This window comes from Orbicella faveolata, unplaced genomic scaffold (genome assembly GCF_042242905.1).
Source record: "Orbicella faveolata isolate gen_17 unplaced genomic scaffold, um_ofav_v1 contig_25, whole genome shotgun sequence".
NCBI lineage: Eukaryota > Metazoa > Cnidaria > Anthozoa > Scleractinia > Merulinidae > Orbicella > Orbicella faveolata.
This window is the reverse complement of record NW_028301553.1, coordinates 21,693,822-21,708,471: the sequence shown is the minus strand read 5'-3', so window position 1 is coordinate 21,708,471 and position 14,650 is coordinate 21,693,822. Positions and strand designations below refer to the sequence as shown.

Below are 14,650 nucleotides of genomic sequence, written 5' to 3'. Positions count from 1 at the left end.
ACAAAGCATCAGATCAATTTCACGTCTTTCTAACTTTTGCCAATAAAACTTACTAAATTCCTCGATAGACGATTTTTGTTATTCACAAAGTGGTTTTCAACCATCTTATTGCTAAGGATCTCATTTTCGAAGTTCAATTTTTTAATTGTTTCCGATTTTAGTATTTCAAAGAACCAAGTCATTTGTTAGTTGGAAAGTTGTTATTTCAGGTAACCAGTAGTGATACATATCATTATGTAATAGGTAATAGCTAAAACTAACTCTAATCTTTGAGCGTAATTTTTACACACAACATTAAATTTAAAATTGACGTTAAAAATGCAAGACTACTACTAAGACTTGACATTAACTCTGGATGATCTGAAGTTTCTTAAAGTTTCTGGCATAAGAGCAAATTTTCAGTTTTTCCTGCTCGATGAATATTTTTCGTTAAGTCAATATTAAGAAGCCTACCCGAGACAAATGTAGCTGGGCATGCGCTATTTTTCAGTCTCTAGAAGCGTCGACAGGTATTGGCAAATGCAACTTGAGCTTCAATAATATGACTTTTCAAATTTACATACAGCTGTCAATTTCGTAATCAACAATTTCATTATTAGGCCTACTTAAATCAAGGCAAAGCAACAGACAGGATTCAGTTCTCCACAGGAAGGTAAGCTGCTGAGAAGATTTGGACTATATCGGATCGGAAGAGTAGTTAGAAGAGTGACTTCAAAAACAATGAACGATAATGAAGCAATATTTCGATACCAATATTTGCGCAATAATTATCGTATTAGCTTGAAATGTAATTATAATTTGACAACCTTTCTTTTCGTTTATGTTAAGCTGTTTCAATGGTCACGTTTCGTCGTCTTGGAGCTCAATTTCAATCAAAAAAGAGCTGATTTCCAAAGCGAAACAATGATTCCTTTAAAAGCAGATGATAAACTTTCCTAGTACACCCTAAATCAAGGCCTTCTGTTAACAACTGTGCTCGCTGAGCGTAATTTTCCTGTACAAACGTTAGCCTTAATGATTACTGAAATAAAAACTACTATTTGAAAAACTTAGTTGAATATTTACATAGATCTACAAAAGACTATTGTTTATAGCTTTTACCTATTTCGTATATGTATCACTACTGGTTATCTGAAATAACCATTTTCCTACTAACAAACGACTAGCTTCTTTGAAATACTGAAATCGGAAATATTTGAGAAATTGGCCTTCGAGATAAAAAGAAGCAATAAGTTGGTTGAAAATCGTCCATCAAGGAATTTAATAAGTTTTGTTTGTAAAACTTAAAAAGACATGAAATTGATCACATGCTCTGTGCGTTCTTAAAGCCGCCCTAATTGTAAAGCTATTGAACATTACATTATTGAAAAAAGTACAACTGAAGTTCAGTTTACAGTCACCAAAACGTACCTGCACGTATTGAACATGAAAACAGCGTATGCGCAGCTGCATTTGTCTAGAGTAGGCTTCTTTAATCAGAAAATTTTGTCGCGCGAGAACAACTGGAAATTTTGGCTTACGATAGCAATTTTAAGAAACAGTACAACCGTGATAGTGTCCAGCTAAGACTAACAACATTCTTGTATTCCCAATGTCAATTTTATAGCTTTTTTGAAATTTCACTGAATAAATAGGTTTTTCTAATTCTAAATCACGGCCTTCTTTTATCTTCTGCTCGCACGTCTGCGTTCGAACAAGCTCTTACCTCATAGACAATTGAATGAACGATAATTAAGCTTTATTTGTGCGTATTAATAACGTGTTTCCCTGAGATGTCACTTCAGTGTGAAAATATCAGTTTCCGCAGTGTTTTAGGTTTTTCTTGAGTCATCATGCTTTGTCCTTTTAATTTGGAGCTCAATTTTCACTGAAAACATTTCTGAACTAAAAGGCTATTAAATTCCCCTAAGAGCAGATGACAAATTTGCCTAGTCGATTCTACTTCCTCACATTTTTGTCATCTTTTGTTTACAACTCTAATCTTTGAGCGTAATTTTTACACACAACATTAACCCTAAAGTTGACGTTAGGAATGCAAGACTGCTAGTAAGACTTGGCATTAATTCTAGAGAGTCTGAAGTTTCTTAAAGGTTCTTGTTCCAGGACAAATATTCAGTTTTTCCCCTTCGATGAAAATTTTTCGTTAAGTCAATATTAAGAAGCCTACCCCAGACGAATGTAGCTCGACATGCGCTATTTTTCAGTATCTAGAAGCGTCGGCGGGTATTGGCAGTTGCAACTTGAGCTTTAATAATTTGAATTTTCAAATTTACAGCTGTCAATTTCGTATTTAAAAATTTCATTATTAGGCCTACTTAAATCAAAGCAAAGCGACAGAGAGCATTCAGTTCTCCACAGGGAGCTAAGCTGTTGAGAAGAGCACTTAAGAGAAGACCTTCAAGGAGAAAATTCTTGCGCGGTAGGTTTTCTTGTTACTAGACTTGTTACATTTCAAATTTACCTTCAATTCCATGCTACCAGTTCTAGGCAAACTAGAAGAAATTGTGAGTTTCTTTCTGAAACTCATTTCCTTTGGTTTCGCAGAATGCAATAAGTCCACATGAAACGTTTTAACAGAGAGCGCTCAACCAGAATCAAATCATTAAAGAACTCCTCTTACTCTCGGCTTCTATGTTAACATTTCGGCAGTTTTTCTATCTCGGAGACGCTTTCTTAGGAGGACAGTTTCGTAGCAAAGAAGGGGGAAGAATTTACACTGATTGACATCATTTTTGCAACCACGAACTATTTTGTCACAAGTATTTATCACTTTTATTGTTTAAGGTCTATGTGAACCAGAAAACCAAAACTCCCTACAGTTTATGACTAGAATATTCCAGTCGCCTTTTCACGTGGTATGAAAAAATAGTATCATGCCTGGCTAATTTGATTCAGTTGCTTTACTCTTCTTTTATGTTCATAAAGATGACTGCGAAATCGAAGTTCTTGCACGCTCGTCCAAAAAAGGCGCAATTGGTCAAAATACCCTTTATAGTTTTTCGTCTAGCGCGCTTAATTTTTACCGGCCAAACTAGCCACTTAGATATGGTATACCTATAGCATAGCTCTTCCTTTAGAACCTTTTATTTGTTGAGAGATTCGTATACTAGAAGACTTATGACCCTCTAAAATCAGTTGAAATTTTACATGTAAATTAAATTGCCATAGTTGTATTTTTCAAACGGCCAAGAAGTAGACAAAACATATTTACTTCAAGATGACTTTTAGCTCAGAGGAATGATCAAAGTGTAAATGACAAACTGTGTGACTATGAAATCCAGGCAAGTTCCCTTCTTTCTGTACTGGCCTGTTGAAAATGTGCAATTTTGCATAAATTCCATCGGCCACCTTGGTTAACTGAGCGGTATTTCGAATTTTCCTAGATTTCACAAAAATGTGAAGTCGCTGGAACTTTGAAAGTATATTTCTGAACATACTTCACCAAAAGGGTCTTTTTGACGCAATAAAAGAAAATCCGAATTTTCCGACCTGTCATCGGATTCTCCATATTTACAGGCAGTGGCTCTTAAGTCTCCAAGTGTTTGCTTTCTAGAGACAAAATATGAATTTTGCTTACTTGCATTCTCTATTGTGACGCCGGGCCGGCTGTGGTTAAAACTGTTGGCAAGTATAGTGAGTAGATTCTTATCACGGATATTATATTTTTTGTCCTTGTACGTTTTTCTTCTGAGACGCCGTAGCTTTACTTCGAGAAAGCTATACGTTTCTCCAGAAACATTCTTTTTTTTCTTGCAGCTATCTGATCGAGCTTATGTTTCTCGAGCTCGATGTATAGGTTTATTCCTCCTTTTGGTCGTTCTGGCACCACGTGATTCAAATGTAGCTGTTTACGCGCAATAAAAAGGCAAAACACTAACCCCACCCCTACAGGAATTCTTTTGTTGGCTGTATTGGACTAGAAATCTACGAGACGGTTTATGGACAAACTCGCCGATTCGTTGCAGCTGGTTTACTAGTAAAGAAAAAAGCGACTCTACATCCTTACTCGAAAATCCAACTCGAAATCCTAACTCGAAAATCCAACTCGAAATCCTAACTCGAAAATCCAACTCGAAATCCTAACTCGAAAATCCAACTCGAAATCCTAACTCGAAAATCCAACTCGAAATCCTAACTCGGAAGTTAGTTTGTCTCGGTTTTCTTGCCAGCTCGTGTAATGTGATACTCTCGTTTAAACATCGTAAGATGGCACTTCTCTTTTTGTTGCCTGATCTATCCGGCAGGCGAACAGTAGACTATGATCTCAAAAGAAAGCAACTACCACCCATGTAAGTTTCATATTTGTGACAAACTATAAAGTTATCAAGTTACAGAGTAAAGAAGGGCAAGACCTTTCGTATTATTTCACGTTTTCCTGAAAGTAAACTTGCGGAAACCAACAGAACACCCAACCCTTTCATAATAGAAAACTGAGAAATACTTTGATGTACTTCAACTGAGGTGAAACTATCATCCTACATCATACGAGCCGACAATTTATCGGCTACAATGTCCTCTTCTCAAGTCTCTGAGCTGATCGCTATTTGACAGCAACAGACACAATATTGACATTTCAACCCTTGTAGTATGCAGGATGTGGGCCATATGAAACTAGTTCAATGACCTAACTCCCACGAGTCTCCTATAGCTCAGTGGTAGAGCATCCCAACTAGTTATTGGAAGGCCATAGCTTCGACTCCTGTTGGGAGCACTTGGACTTTTTTCTTTATCCGAGATGCCTGTGTCACTGATCATAAAACATCACCTTTCAACAACAAAGAAATGTTCACAAGAATTATTACTTTTCCTTAATGAGAGATATAAAGTAAGAAATGCAAATATTTTTTTGGTTTTTTCCTCGCAGGTGAGTAACAGCCATTTTCTATGATCATTATTATCTTACATGTAAACATATTTTACATTTAAACTGGTTTTTCCTATGCTTAGAATTGCTATGAGCATTCGATCCATCTACGTCGTCTCTAGGTCGTCGGTCGATAAAGCTATGCGATAATAAAGTTCTGGCCGACATGGGTCCATGTTTCTTCCTCTCTGTTTCGTGTTCACTCACTCCTTCAGCCTTTTGATCTTTTAGCATTAGGTTTTCCTGAAGTCACTTTTCCCCAACTGGATGCCATCAAGTAAATGTAATAAATGAAAATTTTCACTTAACAGAGATGACGCCCAAGTTTGGACTTTTTCTGTTGATGGTGATGTGTGGCATTGGATACTGTAAGTCTTATTTTATTTATTTTCAATGTCGTTAACTAAAAAAAAAAAAGATATGGTGCGTAGATAAGTGACAGAGAGTAATTAGAAATCTCACCAACAGTAAATACAGCGGATCATACAATTCCAAAAAACATTAAATTATTGATTTTCTGTTTTGTTTTTATCTTTTTCTTTTACAGGTGCAGGTATGGTTTTGTTACCACTAGGGCCGATTTACTTACAATGGAGGACCTACTGAAAAATAATTAAACACTCAGAGAAGTCAAATTTTTATTTCCTTTAAGACGAATAAGTTGGGTAAAGTGGATGTTATGAAAGAGAAAGCAGTCCTTAGTCAGAATTGTTTTCATTTAACCTTAGCCATTTATTTGCTATCAATAGTCGTTGAACAAACGCAGACCGATAAATCAGTAATATATAGATTTAGGCCAGCCTAAAAGCGTAGCTCCTGGCCGCGTTGTTCAGAGCCAAATAACCCAGGAGAAGGTAGAATTTTGATTTCAGTTTTGTAACTTTGCGGCGCGGTTTTCTGTATATTGTTTGGCCTTCTGTTTTGAGTTTTAATAATCACTATATACACAAAACAAAGCAGCAAAAAACATTTGTATAGAAAAAAAGTTATAATTCGGTTAACTTTTAATCCTGGGTTAGCTTTAACCGGCTTCCGAAAAATCCTGCCCTGTTTTCAACAAGTTAACCTGAGATGAGCCCGCGATCCAATCGAAAACCAGCACTTGGTCAGCGGTCAACTTCAAAAAAACACGCGACCTCTTTAAGCTGTAAACTTGAGCCCGCGATACAGTCACGTGATACTGGTCAGCGGATACCTTGTTATGACAGGTGTCAATTGATCATAACATGGATGTCCAATATCAAAGAAGTACACGGTAAACCAAGACTGCATGTCTCTGTCAACCTATTATTTGGAGTATGGCGGCCATGTTGCGCGACTCCGTCGTCGTCGTCGTCGTCGTCGCCGTCGTGCGTACGCGCCCACGAGCAATACCGCTAGCCATGATAACCATGAGAAAATCAACTCATGGGTTTCCTTTTCTCTCCTATATGAGTATGGGGCTCCGCTACTACAGGAAACGTATATTAAATTAAAATCCAATCGCTTTTTGTGAACATCATGTATCTGCGATATTGGTCTGAATCAGTAATGGCATATTATCTGTTATTTTTAAGTACAGCAACCCAATATTACCCACCATTAAAACAATAAAACTGTTAATGTTGCCTTCATGACAGAACGGAAAACGGAGCTGAAGCTTCTCTTAATTAGCAGGAGCCAATGTGCTCCTGTCATTACACAGATTTAGAACCAGGTTGACGGCAAACGCGAAGGGAAAAATTTAATTCTGATTTCGCTCCCCTTTCTTCTAATCGCGGAATAAATCCAAACGAAAAATAGAAAAATATCTCCTTTCAAAACAAAAGTAAACAATTTCACATTATTGCGCAAATGGGTAAAATGCAGACGAGAATAGTTCGATTGTTGCCGTTCGACGTTCGGGTAAACTTTGTCCTAAATCTCTCTCTATTTTTTTTTTGTCTGTGCTTTTTACATAAATTACTTCGAAAGAGCAGAAATAGGTCATACTGAGTCGGTAAAATATCGCTTTAAATCTCCAGCATGTACCTGCGAAGATGCTCCGTGGTTAGTTCAGTGGTGCAAAGAAAATGAGGGTCGTTGTCACCGCACCACTGATTCAGTGCAATTGTACAGAACCTGCCCTGTGACTTGCAAAGTTTGTGGTAAGTTCATTTGTCTGTTTCAGTAATAATTTTTAGTTGATATTTTTCAGTAACAATTGGTACTGACAATGTTCTGCCTCATCAAAAATAACTTTATTATCTATAACTATTCAAAAGATTTTTAAATCTAAATATGCTATTCAGGCGCAAGACTTCCATAAAATTTCTTTCGTTTATATCATATAATATTAGTAATATCATGTGAAATTCTGTAGTCGTCACATCGCAACATTCTTACTTTGGAAGGCCTAGATTAGGTTTACTATCAAGCGTTACATGCCGGATATTTTTTATGTTAAGTGTCATAAAGCCCAAAATGATTTATCTACCAAGTGTCCAAAAAAGTTGAAGATTATATCGGAAAAAGAATATGGCATATACTGGATTTATAAGTTTATGTGATTCATGGGTTAAATGAAATAAAACTTAGATATTATTGACACGTATAGACCTTAGAATACCTAATTTCCGGTATCAGAAATATATGTCAATTATTTATAGAACATTTTTCTTGATATTGTTTCATTGCATTTTATGAGTTTGAAAATCTTCCCTCAGCTCGTCCGATGAATTTGTAACTGAAAATTTTTCCTCTGAAAATATTGAGCCAAGTTCAACTTGATCCATGGTCACGAGAGATCAGAGACCTTGCCTGCTCAGAATCCCTTTTCGCCATCTTATTAGTGTTTTATTACTTCAAATCTATAATTATAATTTATTTACTTATCGATTAATTGGCTGATTTATTGATGAATGAATTTTTAACTTAATTTTGCCAGAGGACAACCCCTGCAGATGCAAAGACCATCTATCCGATTGTCAAAATCTTCAACGTCGTGGAGATTGTTCCCACGCCTCCACCATTTGGAATTGTCCTGCCAGCTGTCAGATTTGCAGTCCATGATTACTGGTAAATTTTACTTTTAAGTAGCAAATAATTCCATGACTGGTAATTTCTAAGCGTTAGCCAGGACATCGCCTGGAAGAATACAGATTTCAGCGGAAAAGCTAGCCCGAAAACAATGTCAAAATGTCAAATCTATATACATATTAGTACTATCGTTACAGAAGCTAAGTTATGGCTTGTGCATTTTGACACATTTAGCTTATATTGTTCAAGTTGGGGAGCAGGGATGGCGCAGTAGTGAGAGCGCTCTCCTCCCACCGCTGTGCACTATTCCCGACCTTTTGTTGTTAAAGGAATGAGCTCATGTTGCCCTGTCTTTGTCTCTCTCTAATAAAGGTAACATTGAGTCAAATTGGTCTGTAGGCATGTTTATTATTGTTGTTGTTTCTATTATTTTCAGTCACAGCTTCCACAATGGTGTCAACCACAATGCCAAGTCAGCAACCTGAAGACACATTTGAAGCTAGCTGTAGATGTGATTCTTGTTAAAATAGTCGCTGTTTGCCATAATAAAGAAAGGGTTTAAGGGAAATCTCTGTGATGTTTTCAATTGTATTTCTTCATCTCCGTTTTCCTTTATTCAAAAACATACGAATGCATAGCATTGAAATTAAAAAATGTTTACTCGCACGGTAATATATGCTGTTCAATTTTCCTTATTGGTCTATGAATCCCTTCATGGGTATTTCAATGTGGACTGAAGACAAGAGCAAATATTTCAATAACATCAACTCTTATTGATTGAAATTAAAAAATTCTAACACTAGCGAAGAAATTCACAAGAAAATAGAAATATGGACACTTTTTTTTGGTTTTGCAAAATAATTCAGTTAGCACTTTATTCTCATCAGGTCAGGAGCAAGCATCCTAGTAGGCGCTGTTCCAGTCTATCGCAAGCAAATCGATCAACAGCCACGTGGTGATAATTGAGTTCCGAAGAGGAACTTCGTTCTCAAATAATTTTTTTTTTTTTTATACGAATTTGCATATAATATTTTGTGAGCGTCTTCAGAGCTGTGAAAGAGCCTTTGATTACGCACATTGGAGCACATCTTTGAGCTCTAAAATACCTCTTTTCAAACAAAGTCACAGTTATCATATATGAAAACGCACATACTACACCATAGCCGACTACAGCACAGTTCCACGGAGAGGTACTTCTAGGGAGGTGAGCGCTATTTCACCCTAATAGGGAATTGTTTCGTCTGAATACATACTTGCCCTAGGTTCAAGCATATATTATAGCGTAATAAACATCCTGTCCAAACAACTCATTGCTCTCTTTCACTGAAATATGATATTCTTACAGACCGGTTTGAACCCCAGCGACTTGCTTCGCAAAAACCAATGTACGAGCAGATTCAGTCGATAGACCGCGAGATTTAGTTTGATATATTGTGTGATAAAGTCAGCCAAACCGGCAAGGAGGCTAAGTGTTGCGAAATGGCTCCGCCGCGTGCCGCGTTTGACCATTCTATCGAACATCAGTATGTTCTTAGCCAAGTTATTACGTTAGGTAATCTGAATCTAACGAGTTTAACCCATTGACTCCTCTGCCAGCCGTAACCGGCCGTGACGAGCCTTTGCCTTTCTTCCACTTCTGACGTCATCACCTTTGACCAAAACTGCTATCATCTATGCTCAACTTCTGCAACAGGAAAGGATCTTTCCAATGATACCCAGATCAGAGTGATCGGCTCAATGGAGCCCGAGATATGCACAAAAATGCTCAAAAAGTTGAGTGAAAGACTAAGAGCAAAATTCCTGCCACTACAGGTGGCTACTCCATGGTACAAAGATGCTTTCGCAGAATTTTTTAAACTGGAAGCACGCCCAGTAGAAGGTCAATCACTGCAGCAAAAAGAAAAGAAAAGGAGAAAAAGGAAAGGCGAAAAAAAAATTAAACAAATCGAAATTTTGATTCCTGCGCACGCCCGAGCAAAAATGTCGCAAAACCCGATGCTAGTCGAAAGAGAGGCATGCTGTCATGTTGCAAATGCCTTTTTGAGTAGGTTAGCGCTAATTTGGTCCATATCCAGCCTGAAAAACTCCAAAATGTCCAAAAAATGCGTTTTTGGCAAAAAGCTCCACGAGTCAATGGGTTAAAAGTGAAATTCGTTATTAAAGATACCATTTTTCGTGAGTACCATCTCAACCGCATCGATAAAACTGGCGGAAATATCGCGCCGGATCGGAGCTGCGGTTTACACGTGTGATTTGTAGGTTGTTTGTTTGCTTGCTAAATTTCATTTCGACCAAGTCATGGGCCAATGAACCAAAAACAGAATTGAGATTCAATCCAAATACAGTGTACATCTTTTTTACACAGAGTCACGAAGAACAGTCAAAAGACGTTTTTAGCTCGCTCGTTTTGTTGCAATATTCCAGACCACGCAAAGTTCCCTAGAGAGTTGTTCTTCTAAAATTAATTATTCAGTCAGTATTCATGCACACACAAGCAAGAGAATTTGAACGCAGTGTTTCTCTGGACTCCCATCACATGGTTTGGAATGGAAAAATGAAACATACTAGCGAAAGGTCTATTCCAAAGTGTATGATTCTTAACCCTTTCAATACCAATTACGCATGTATGCGTAATTAACGGTCGTGCTCTTTGTACCACTTGTGACGTCATCGATTTAAATGTCATCAGATATTCTTGATAAGCAGATGGTAGCACTAGGCTAGGCCTTTCCGTACAATGATCAGGTTTAGATATCGACGACATCCCGACGTCGCAAATCGAAAAACAACCTTATCACTTCTGGTGCAAAAACGGTGGTAAAATGGTCCACTACGCCTATGATTGATCAAGGTCCATTTCTAGGCTTCGCTCGTAATTAACATCCAACTTTTCACGGCAGCCAGAAAGAACATGCAACGCAAAAGGTAGCCAGTGTAAAAGGGCCGAGAAAAACAGAAAGGAAAGGGGCAACAAACAAAATTGAGAACGGTTAATGGCAAAAGAAAAATGAAGTCCAAATTTTGGTTTATGCGCATGCCCGAAATTGAAATATTGCTCAATTTTGTACCTAATCCTCGAAAAATCTCTCCTTTTAGTAAAAAAAAAAAAAAGCTTTCTTAGCAAAACTTAGGCTTATTTAGCGTCATGGCAGCTAAAAAACCTGACTAAACGGTTAAAAACGGTATTTTTGGCGAAAGTTTGATATTCAAAGGGTTAACGCAATGGGTTGCACAATGTGGCTCACTTACTTTCTCGGGCATTTCAAATAAAAGGACAAGACAAGTTACTTTTTGTTATTAACAATGTTAAGAGCGCCTTTTTTCGTGACCGAGTGAGAGGAGGCACATGGTCCACAAAATGACTACCCTCATATTTCGCTCAAAGATACGCCATGATGAGTTAATAAACGTGGTATAATTTTTTTGCTTAGATCTACTTTTGTTTTCCAGAAATTGTTCGAAACATGTATTGTTTGTACGTCACGCAATGACATGTCACACGCCTTTCAAGGAAGGCCGGCGTAAATGGAACTTTGAGGGGTGCCATTAATTTATTTTGCGGAAAAGCAAATAGTTTGGTTTTGTTTAAAAAAACCCTATCTGGAATACTTAAAGCAAATCCTTGACAGAAAGGCCGAAAGGAAAGACGAAGGATCAAGGAGGAAAGACCGAACGACAAGCAGGCAAGAAGACCGGAACAATTATAAAAGTAATAAAATAGAGGGTAAAATTACTGAATGCTGATTGGTCAATGAAGAGGGTATTTTTTCTTAATTTTGCTTGTGAATAGGGCAAAATTACTCGCTCACGATTGGTCCTCAGATTGCTTAACAACAGCTTATGCTATCGAGAAGTTGTTGCTAAAAATTACTGTAACAATGGCGTCGCGTTTCGAGATAGTTGACCAGGAGTATATCGAAGAATTAGTAGACAAGAGCGAAAACGAAAACACCAGGAAAAGCACGGAGTACTGGAAGAACATTTTCAAAAAGTGGGCAAATGAAGGAAACTTCCAAGCAAATTTAGAAGAGTACGAGAGCGATGTCCTCGACCAAACACTGTCGCAGTTTTATGCCGAGTTACGAAAAGAAAACGGGGATGAGTATGAGTCCGACTGCCTGAAAGTAATGCAGGCATAACTGGAGAGATATCTAAAATCAAAAGCCTATCTAAAGCCCATCATTCGAGATAGGGAGTTTCTTAACTCCAGAAAAGTCCTGGAAGGGAAGGCCAGGAAACTGCGAGAGCAGGGCAAAGGAAAGGGACCAAACCATTCAGAATTTTGACAAAAGAAGAGGAAGAAGTCCTCTGGCAGAACGGCCAGCTTGGAGGAGGAACTCCACGAGCTCTACTTAACACCATGTGGTAGCTGCTCACTCAGCACTTTGGCCTACGAGGGCGATAAGAGTACCACTAAATGAAAGTTGAAGATTTCACTTTACAACGCGACGACGAAGGAAACGAATTTCTAACTTTTGCCGAAGGTCCAACTAAGACGAGAAAGGGAGGACTTAGCGTGAAAACCAGACTAAGTACCCCCAAAATGTTTGCCACAGGGAATGAGGAAAGGTGTCCCGTCATGTTGTTCAAACGATATCAGGGGAAGCGACCAAGCGAAGTGAAGAAAAGCGGTCCGTTTTACCTCACTATCATCGACAAGCCGCTTTCAAGCGTTTGGTACAAGAAAACCCCAGTGGGAAAGAACACCATAAACACAATCATGAAAAACATGAAAAAGAACTCACCGCTTAAGGATCTGTGTCATGAGAAGAATTTGACCAACCATAGTGCGCAAAAAACCGTGATAAAGAAGCTGAAAAGCTCTGGTATCCAGAAGTGTGAAATAAAGAATATCACAGGCCACGCATCTGCCAACGGGCTTAACGATTACGACATCAGGAGAAGAACGAGAGCAGCAGATCATTTCACGAGCCATTGACAACACTGGTCCTGTTCCTTCAAGAGAAGCTTTAAGAGTGCCTGCCTGTAAAAATCAGACAAATTCGTAATTTCGCGACAAGGGTCCAAAATTCGATTTTGCTCATATTTTTACGGTATGCAGGCTAGGGCATGACAAAAACTACTGGATACTTTTTTTGCCAAAATATCCTTTTATTTCGAAGAAATATGCAAATTACCAAATTCCGTTAAAATCGTCATTTGACGCGCCATTTTGTTAAACAAGTCTGAGAGCCTCGCATGCAAAACCACATTATTATTCCGTCTTTAAAACACTCAAATATTTTTGTGCAATGTTTAAACGTGTACTGGGTTGATTTTAGGGAATGTTGCGTTGCCTTTTTGGGTGCAAAATAATTAAATTTCGAAGACATGTATTTCATTCACTTAAAAGTACTTCGTAAAAATAATTGATTTTCACCATGTGCGAAACCTTCAAATGGATTAAGCTTCTGGTGGTTAAATTGCAAAAGGATAGTGTACAGATTGCTGTAAACATTTCTTTGGGCAATTGATTATGAGCGACGCGAGAGCTTTTCAAAGTACGTTAAAAATGCAAATATTTGACCATCCGTCGTCAAATTTCAATTCACGGGTTAGACATGTATTTAGCACGCGCCACATGTCTTGAGCTATATTAAGTTGAAATAGACACAGAACTGATAATTTCGAAATGTTCTAACCTTATTTGCTGTAAAAGGCAGGTCCAAAAGCCAATTTGACGTGTTCCTGTCACCATTCGTCGCACATATAAAAGCAGAAGTTTGCTTTTGTTTACACAACGTCCGATGTACATCGCCAACTGTCAACTTATCTAATGGTCGAGTACCATGAATCTATGACCCTCTTTCGACACATATAATCACCACTTTATCTAAGTGAAAAACGGCTAAGTCATTTGTAGATAGTTGCTTGCTTTGCACTACACCAAAATATTACGTTTCATCATCGTTTGACCTATTGCTGCTTGAATCCTTACTTGCAGCGGTTCCTTCTTTGCTCGTCAAGCAATGCTGTCATCCCATTTTAGGAGGTAGGGATAGGACAATTTCTATCCTAATACGTAAGGCTCCGTAAGGTTTGGAAGCACAGGGAGCGCACAATCTTGTTGAGTAGGGAGAGATTAAATTAAGAAATGAAAAGAATGAATAGTTTACCATTGCCCCTGTTGTCATCTTTTACTAGACCACCGCTACCTACATGCCCTGCGTAATACTGTAACGCTAAGCCCGTACCTAGGTCTTTTCACGCTGTGCAATTATTTTTGGTTTACAGTGGGCTACCCCCGTGGAAATGGGAGGCGGCCGCTTAATAGGGGTTGGCCGCTTAATAGAGGTTGGTGTACTTTGAATATTTTTTGACTATCGGGTTATAAATTTCTTAGTGAACATGGAGTCAATTCAAGACAATCATGATAGACGTCATCCTCGGAGACCCAGGGGCAGTTAGTGGGGGCGGGGAAAAGTCTAAACCGGTGAGAAAAAAGTTCGGTCGAAGACCCGTTTAGACTTTTTCCCCACCCCCCCTAACTGCCCCTGGGTCTCTCATGATTGCCTTGAATTGACCCCATGTCCACTAAGAAATTTATAACCCGATAGTCAAAAAATATTCAAGGTTCACCAACCTCTATTAAGCGGCCACCTCCCATTTCCACGAGGGTAGCCCACTGTAAACCAAAAATAATTGCACAGCGTGAAAAGACCTAGGTACGGGTTTAGCGTTACAGTATTACGCAGGGAATGTAGGTAGCGGTGGTCTAGTAAAAGATGACAACAGGGGCAATGGTAAACTATTCATTCTTTTCATTTCTTAATTTAATCTCTCCCTACT

At 38.3% G+C, this 14,650-nt stretch overlaps 1 long non-coding RNA gene across 1 annotated transcript; it reads left to right on the top strand.

Annotated features, from left to right (window-relative positions):
• Window positions 1–6,786: 6,786 nt before the first annotated feature.
• LOC149109447 (uncharacterized) lies at window positions 6,787–8,429 on the top strand. Its single transcript, XR_016208655.1, has 3 exons — window positions 6,787–6,990; window positions 7,770–7,900; window positions 8,298–8,429. It is a non-coding gene; the product is annotated as an uncharacterized LOC149109447 (long non-coding RNA).
• The last annotated feature ends 6,221 nt before the right edge of the window (window positions 8,430–14,650 follow it).